Raw genomic sequence first — 9,018 nt, 5'->3', positions numbered from 1 at the left:
TGATTCTAGCCTGTATCAAATTGACATAAAACTAGCCAGTACACCACACAAGCCAATTCTTACAATAAATCTTTGTAAGTATTTTCTATGTATTGTTTACCTTTTATTTATGTATCTGCTCATGTATATATGTATCTATCTGCTTGCCTATCTTCATAGTTATTCATATATTTATATTTTCATCATTACTATCTGTCTGCCTGTCTATCTGTCTTCTATCTACCTAGCTTATCAGCCCACTCCTCTCTACATATACACTCTTCTTTCTTTCTTTTCCCTTTTCTTTTGGTTCTCTGGAGAACTCTGAATAATGTAGCATGCAATTAATATATAGCAAGCACTAAACCAATGTGCTGCACGTAATCTACTTAATGCAACCCTCTGCCATCTTAAGATGTTATTTGCTTCCTGCCAATGAGGCTTAGAGCACTTATGTAACTTTGCCAAGCACATATGGCTTTCATGAGGGATAGTCAGTTACGTACCCACAAATCACATGGCTTTGTGTAGGTCAACAAATTTGTCATTTGAACTGATCTGTTAAATGGGGATGGTAATGCTCCCCTGAAGGACTGTTGGGTTTAAATGATAGGTGTAAAGTACTTGGAACAGGACTGTATGTATGGTAAGGGACTCAGAAACACTAGATTTTTATCACTTGATTTCCTATTTGTGTTAACAAAATTCAGAGGTTGTACAGCTTGTGGGCTAGATCTGATTCCTCTAACTTAATATATCACTAGCAACTAAATTCGATCATTTGTTCATCTCCATTAAGCTCTAGTGATATTTCATGTTATCCTAGGGGAAGATGTGATTACTGTGACATTTAAAATTCTGCACAACCCAGGGAGAGGGAGAAGGCACACTTTTTCAAGCAAGAGGAAATCCTGATTAGACTATCATCACCCAAGTCTGGTCGCCACACTCTAGAGAGCCAGGCAGCTGCCAAGGTCACAGAAGGTGCCCTGTTTCCCAAAAGGTGTTTGCTATTTACTTTTTCTCAAGCATGTTTCTTCTGCTCTGATAACCGTTGTCATCTTCCATTACAATAAAAGCTGTCAGAGAGATTTCACAGGCATATGGCATTAATTTAGTTATCCCCTCTGTGGTCATAAGAGGGTTTGCGAAAATGAAAACAAAACAAATCTCTGCTCAGCTGTGCATCAGTTCGTATTATGGGACGGCGATCATGCACCACACAGACAAGAGGACAGGGTTCCGTTTGGAAAGCAACGGGATGAACACATTCCTCTCGGGGTACCGGCTCCTGTGCGCTTCATTCTCCATTTTCTCTCTATGCTTTGGGACATAGGTCAGAGGATTATACAGATTTCCATGGAAAACATAAGTGTCAGCCACGTTCGCTTTTCATTGCAACATTAGATGGAATTATGACTGTGTCCCGTAGCTGCCAAAGCCTGTTCATGTCCATGCACAGCTTCAGTAGTCCATTGGGGCCGACAGCGCAGACTTGACTGTTCTCATGCAGGTAAAGAAAGGCTGAGATGCTTGGCCAAAGCACCACGGCCAGAGAACAGTCTGTAAAATCTCCGTGCACTCTTCTCGCTTGCCCATTGGTCCTCCATACCTGTGAGAAAAGAACAAGGGGCTCCAGAGGTAGCTCAGTTAGTAATTTGCTGGCCATGTAAGTGTGAGGACATGAGTTCAGATCTTCAGCACCTGCGTTAAAAGCTTATTGTGGCTGTGCACATATACAGATCTAGAGTTGTAGGGGATGAGGTAGATGGATCCCCAGGTTCACTGGCCAGCCAGTCTATCCAATTGGTGGGTGCTGGATTTAGTGAGAGACAGTGTCTCAAAAAATGAGGTTGAAGGTGACAGAGGATGACATCTGACATCAACCTTTGGCTTACACACACATGCACACATGTACATGCACACACATACACAAATACACACAAATATGAACACACACACACACGTATTTTATTATGCCATTACCCAGTCTGTTAGTAATAGTTCTCTTGAGAAATAGAACCAGTTCTATATCTATAACTACAGAGATAGAAATAGACATAGACAGGTGAGCTATAGCTAAAAATAGATATGTACTAGGTAGTAAGCTAAATATTTAGGAAGCTAGAGGATAGGTAGATAGATAGAGATAGTTGATATATAGATGATATATATATATATATATATATATATATATATATATATATATATATATATATATAATAGATAGATGGATGGACAGATAGACACAAGGGGATGGCTCAGATGATTTTGGAGACTGAGTTCTCCCACAATAGGTTGTCTACAAACCAGAGATCCAGAAAAGCCAGAGTGTAATTCAGTCCAAGTCAACAGTCCTGAGAATCAGGAAGCCAATGGTGAGACGCTGAGGCTGAGGCCAGAAGCCTGAGAATCTTGTCATGGAATGGCCCTGGTGGGATGCTTCACCTGAGGCTGAAGTCTTAAGAACTGGACTCCTGATGTCTAAGAACAGAAGATAAGTGTGCCAGCTCAAGAAGATGCAAATCATCATCATCATCATCATCATCATCATCATCATCATCATCATCATCTTCCTTCTCTCCCCTTTGTTACCGGACTTGGGCATTCAGCATATACAATGACGCCCACCACATGGGCGAAGGTAAACTTCCTTTATTTAGTCTACTAATTTGAATGCTAACCTTCTAGAACCACCTTCACAGACATATCCAGAAATATGTTTCACCTGTTCTGTGAATGTTTCTCAGTGCCGGAAAAGTGACACATAAAGCCATTGGTGGTTTTATGTCTTTATGTCTTTCCCTGCTTTCCCCATATTTTTAGGGTAGTGCCCAAGCTTCTCCAGAGTTTCAAGGCCATCTGAGGTATGACCTCTGGACCCTTCCCTCAGCTTACTTCAAGGCATTCTCAATGTCTGTGTCCCCCCATCCACCTGAAAGCTGTGTTCTGGCTATCCTAACCCACACAGTATCACACTCTCACTATTCTGCCATTACTCCATTCTTCCATCTGCATAATGTTCACAAATGAGTTCCCTCTCTAGTTTAGATATGATCTCCTCTGGGAATTCCTTCTGATTTCTGGTTTCTGGTTAGATGCCTCCACTGCGTTCATCTAGCACACTGTACTCCCCTGCTGGGTCCACCTACTTGTCTTAGGCTGTGCCATAAACTCTCAAAAGATGAGAACTATATACATCTCATCCACAAGCAGCACCGGTGTCCCTAAAAGATGTGCAGTAATTATGCACTAATGAGTGACTAGATGGTTGGCTCATTTATACTTAGGTTCGCAGCCAATGTCTCTGGCTTACAAACCAAAAATGACTGGATTATTACTTATCCTGGCTGTTATCTGTCTGCACCTTCAGTTCCATATCTCCATGCCTTCGAATGGGGCAGAGCCCTGAGGACCACCTCCCGTGGAATTTCCTGCTGTGTGTTTTTGGGAAACGTCCAAAGAAGACAGGATAGGAAAAGAAAGGGAGTAGTCTCAGAGTATCTACTCCTCTGTCTGCCCCTTGCTTTGATGTTCCGAGTCTGGCAGGAAGCCTTCAGCTCTGCAGTTCAGTGTCTTCCAGTGATGTGTGTATCCATACCCTTCAGTCCTCAAAGCAGAAATGGCTTCTACCTCCATTACAGTTATTAATAGTTGAGCAGAGCACCCATCCCTTGTTTGTTCCCTGAACCACCACCAACCTACCTTGGAGTCGTGTCTTCGTTCAGACCATCTGGGGTGGATTCTATTTCCTGCTTGGGTTTTTGGTACATGTAAAATTATGATTTCCAAGTTCTCAGGGATGGCTTGTGTCAACTTTAGATATTTGAAAGTCAATCTCAAGAGATCCCCAGATTGCTGCTTTATTATACAGACACAGACGTGAATTTCCAGAAAGCTTGCTATAAAATTTCTACTCCCTGCTAAGTTTCAGCATTTCTGCTATGAGCAGCTGTCCTTAGATCTCAGAAATCACACTCTTCCACACTGGTGTGGTATCTATACACCTATATGATTCAGCAGGGTAGATAATCCCTCCCTATCCTTTGAAATTACTTCTTGGTGATTTCAAAATGTTCCTGAGTTCATTTGACTTGTCACTTGACTAGCCTAGTGGTTCACTGGTGGAGGTCACATCCACACTCAGAAATCCTAGCACTTAACTATGTTGGAAGTAGATGCGGATATGGAAGTTGCAGATGTCATGTGTCTTAGCACCAGTATTTCTCTTTAAGGATGTATTTTGCTATTTTTAGTGTGTGTGTGTGTGTGTGTGTGTGTGTGTGTGTGTGTGTGTGTGTGTGTGTGATGTGTATATGAGTGCAGGTGCCTGCAGAGACCAGACGATGTCATCAGATCCCTGGAGCTGGAGGCTGTGCTTCACAGTGCACATTTGGAGATGGGAGAAGGCCCAGCTCACACCATAGGAACTACCAGTGCATATCCATGGAAAAGACTAAGCAAAAAAGTACCGACAATACCAAGTGCTTACAAGGACATGGGGCAACTGGAACTTGCCTATCCTACCAATGGGAATGAAAATGGTCGTAGCCATTCTAGAACACAGCTTGGAAGTTTCTTGAAAAGCTAGATGGGCAGCAAACTCACCTACAGTCTCTAGGTGTCATGAATATGATACACTCAAAAACCCCCGAAAACTTTACAGATGTGTCTAAGGTATAGGCTTTAAAGAAGGTGAAATTATGCTGGATTATCGGGGTCTGGCTGGGTCAGAGTGTGATGGTGCAGTGATGGAAGCAAGGTCAGAGAAGATAGAGAGTCAGAGAGAGAGAGAGAGATGATGTGAGGACAACTTGCCTGGCCATCACTAGCTGTGGCTGTGAAGGAGAGGAGCCATCGGCCAACTTCTGCACCCACGGGGAGCTGAGGTCTGCCAATAACCTGAGCAGATTCCCTCCAAAGCCTTCTGTAAGGAACACGGCCCCGCTGATACTTTGGATTTCTCCCAGCACTGCTTTCTGACCTGCAGAACTGTAAGATAATAAATCTGCACTGTCTAACTCACTAGGCTTGTGATAATTTGCAACGGCAGAAATAGAAAATGATTACAGCATGTGATCGAGTAATTCTTCAGGGGTATTTCACCTAGAGATATAAACATCTATGTTCATGCAAAAAACAACCCAGTAGACTTTTTTACAAAAGTACCTTTCTACACACACACACACACACACACACACACACACACACACCCACTGGAAACAACCTAATGGACTTCAGTAGGTAAATTACTAATCAAACTATGATGCACTTACACAATAGGAAAATGTATGGATCTACGTGGTAGCTGGAGGAGTCTCTTTTTCTAGAAATTGCAGGGAACGGGTGTGGAGCAAGGGAGGGAGATCTTTAGATGCTAACATTGGTCTTTATCTTAACTATGGTGATGGTCAAATGTATCCATGCATGTGTTAAAATTCACCTGAAAGTACGCATCTGTCAGAAGTCCGTTTCCCTTCATGGTACTTGAAAATAATAAACTCACATTCATAACAACCTAACAACAAAATAGCTAAACAATTTTCCATTGCTGATACTTTTTGGGAAATTCCAGCCCCAGGGAAGAAACTATCGCCTTAGTTGGGGGAGAAACCGTTATTTCTCTTTGTGTTTTCAACGCCCCTCCCCCTTTCTAGTGGGAGCTCCTGGGGAACTTCTGGAGACTTACGAAAGTGTTTTCTCGGCCCTGGAAAATGAGAAGTTTGCTTAGCAAGCACTACTGTTTTTTTTCTAGCAGGAAACTAGGACTCATCCCCTTATAGCTACAGGAGTCCTTCCTGGCGTGGCCTGCCTGAAGCTGGAACCTACACTCTGAAAATCTGAACAATTAGTCTCTCAAGTAAGGCCTTCGAAAGACATGTAACTTATATGAGCTTCAGTTTTTCATGTGTGAAATAAAATCTTTGCCCTCTCTCACCAGGCCATCAGAGCATATGAATTTTAATTTTTAAATTCTATATCAATGTGAGCTGCAAGTATTATTATGAACATGAAAATTAGACTTAGTGGCAGTCTTAAAATTTGGAGAAGGGAAAATGTTATCAAAGAAAGGTATGTAATGAGAGAGAGACACACACATACAATGAGAAAGAATAGTATATATCCATGCATATAAGCACATAATCTATACATAAACATATACTATGTGTGGTATGTACATTCTATTTCCTTCAGATGTTACTCATATTAAATGCTTTTTCCACTTAAATAAGTAATTCATGCATTTAATTGGGGACCAGATTTTCTTTTGTTGTGGAATTATCAAACAAAAACCTAAAGCTGGCACTAAATTAAATGCATGGAATCTCTCTCGGGATGACAAGGCTGCTCACTATAAACCAATAGATCTGACTATAAATATCCTTCCGTTTGTTATTGTACAGAAACTCCAGGCCTGGACTGTCCATATTCCAAGGAAACATTATTGTCCACTCAATTTGTGATTTTTTTTCCTTGTTGAAAAAAAAATGCTGATGAAAGGTGAATTTCTCTACTGTGAACTAAAACAGTCAGGAAATCCAGTGAGGCTAGTTATATATGGAATGATCTCTGCAATTTCAGGTAACTATGGCGATACACGGCTCCTCTGCGCTAAACCAATTCTTCAGGAAGGTGACTAATTAACTCACAAGAACACAGGTTTGCCTGCACTTGCCTTGAAAAGCACCAACCTTCTCTTTTGGTTTTAGGGTTTATCATCTTCCCTTGCACATTGAAGTCAATCTACTGTGACTCTTCAAAACCTCGGGCACATCACTGTCTGAGTACGTGCTCTAAAACCCGTCACGGCAACCAAGCTGTGAGGTCTATGGCCACACACTTCCTTCTTTGTTGAAATCCATTATATTCCCAACCTTAGTGGAGCTAGTTAGTACAGACATGCAGCTCATTTTTTCTTTTATTCAATTTGTCTTTTCCTGCCAGAAGCAGGAAACAGTTCAAAGAGGTTTTGAAAGTTATAAATAACCCTTTTACTTTATTCTGTAAGTATTTATTGAGTTTATCTAGTGTGAGATAAAACAACTATATATGGACTTTGACTTAAAGATCCAGCATGCAGCAAGTGAGACACATGTTCTGTGTTGGCTAAATTAATTGCAAATTCAGTGAGATAGACTTTTCTGGTTGTTTGTTTGTTTTTCAAGACAGGGCTTCTCTGTGTAGCCTTGGCTGTCCTGGAACTCGCTCGCAGACCAGGCTGCACTTGAACTCAGAGATCTGCCTGCCTCTGCCTCCAAACTGCTGGGATTAAAGGCATGTGCGACCACCATGCAGCATGATAGAGACATTTTTAAACAAAAGCCGACTGTAATGGAGGACAGTGGCAGGATTTTAAAATATAGTGCCTCCAAATTAACTTACTTAACCTCCAGAGTTTTGGGTAAAAGTGCCAATAACACTTATTTGGCCCAAAGTTGCTTCACTGAGAAGCCATGTGGATAGGGTGGAAGAAGCTCATCCAGATCCAGTGTCTTCTGCTCCTGCAATCCTTTTGGGTTCACGGAAAATCAGTCAGGAGGGAGTTTGCCGAAACTGCCCGGATCTTCTTCTGCTCCTTAAGAGACATCAATGGGGCTTCTTCGTTCCTTGAAAGTTTGCATAGGGGATGAGGTCCAGCTGTCCCTCTCTGAGTCCCTCACAGCCAGTGAGGTGGAATATTTCCTAGCTACAGACAGGAAAAGCCTATCTTCATCATCCGGTGCTCTCAGATCTGCATTGGAATGCAGATCATCTCCATCTTCCCAGATAGCTACGATATTGACACTCTTCAAAGGATCATACTTTTGTCTGTTTTCTTTCATGGCATCTTGTCTTGAGGCAAGGAATGTTAACAGGACTAGTTGTTTAAATACGTGATAAAGGGGGGAAAATAAGTGAAAAAAGCTTTGGTTAATTTCAGTTTTATGTGCTTTGCATAAAATACAACTTACTGGAGGGCTACAGTCACATGTGTCTTGCATTGCGCCCCTAATACTTAACAGTGTGTGGTAGGCGGAGTTTTAGTGAATAAAGAAACACAAAGGGAGAGGAGCTACACTGGAAACTATGTCTTAGTTAGGGGTGGTACATTATACAGACTACTTAGCAAACACATGTGGAACATCTACTATGGGGCAGGCACCATGTTGCATTCTGAAGGCCAGTAAGATAGGCTAAGTTCCTGCCCCCACAGAGCTTGAGCCATCATTATCCTCATTTCTAAGGAAGACAACAAAACAACATCATAACAAACGGATGAATACCATGAGTTGAAGAAACAGGGTGGGGAGGCAGAGAGGAATTTGGTGACCAGTGCATAGGAACAAGGGAGGTATTTCATTCATAAAGACTTTTTAATTTTAATTATGTCTATGTATGGCTCTGTCATGCGAGTGAAGATAATGGCAGAGGCCAGAGGAATCCAGTCTCTCTGGAGCTGGGGTTATAGGTGGTTGTGAGCTGCCCATTGTGGAGCTGGGAACCCAACTCCAACCCTGTTAGAGCAGTTATGGGCTTTTAACTGCTGAAACCATGTCTCTTTCCCCAGGGGTGGTTCTGACACAGCTACTGATCCGATTGTCCAGCCTGCCCTGGAAGACTAAAAATCACACTTAGAATTAGTAAAAGCCATCTGAGGTTGAAGGTGACAGGCAGATGAAGGGGTTGTGGGGATGACTCACTCAGTAAAGAGGAAGCAAGAGGACCTCAGTTCAGTCTGCCAGAATCCATGTGGAAAAGGCCCTGCATGCTCATAATCCCAGTGCTGGAGACACACAGGCAGGAGAATCCCTGCGATTTAGTGGCCCCCAACCTAGCCAAATCTAAGAGTTCCAGGTTCGGTGGGAGACTAATGTGTCAAAAAAAAAAATAAGGGGGAGTGTGATTGAGGAAGACACTCGACATCCATTTCTGGCCTCCACATGCTCATGTACACACACACACACACACACACACACACACACACACACACACACACACACAAACCCCATATGGGGGGTGGGGGAGGGAAAGGGAATAAAGGAAATCTGGCACTGCATT

Source organism: Peromyscus californicus, unplaced genomic scaffold (genome assembly GCF_007827085.1).
Source record: "Peromyscus californicus insignis strain IS unplaced genomic scaffold, ASM782708v3 Scaffold_3__1_contigs__length_106647218, whole genome shotgun sequence".
In the NCBI taxonomy this organism is placed as follows: Eukaryota; Metazoa; Chordata; class Mammalia; order Rodentia; family Cricetidae; genus Peromyscus; species Peromyscus californicus.
Note: the sequence above shows the minus strand (reverse complement) of the source record.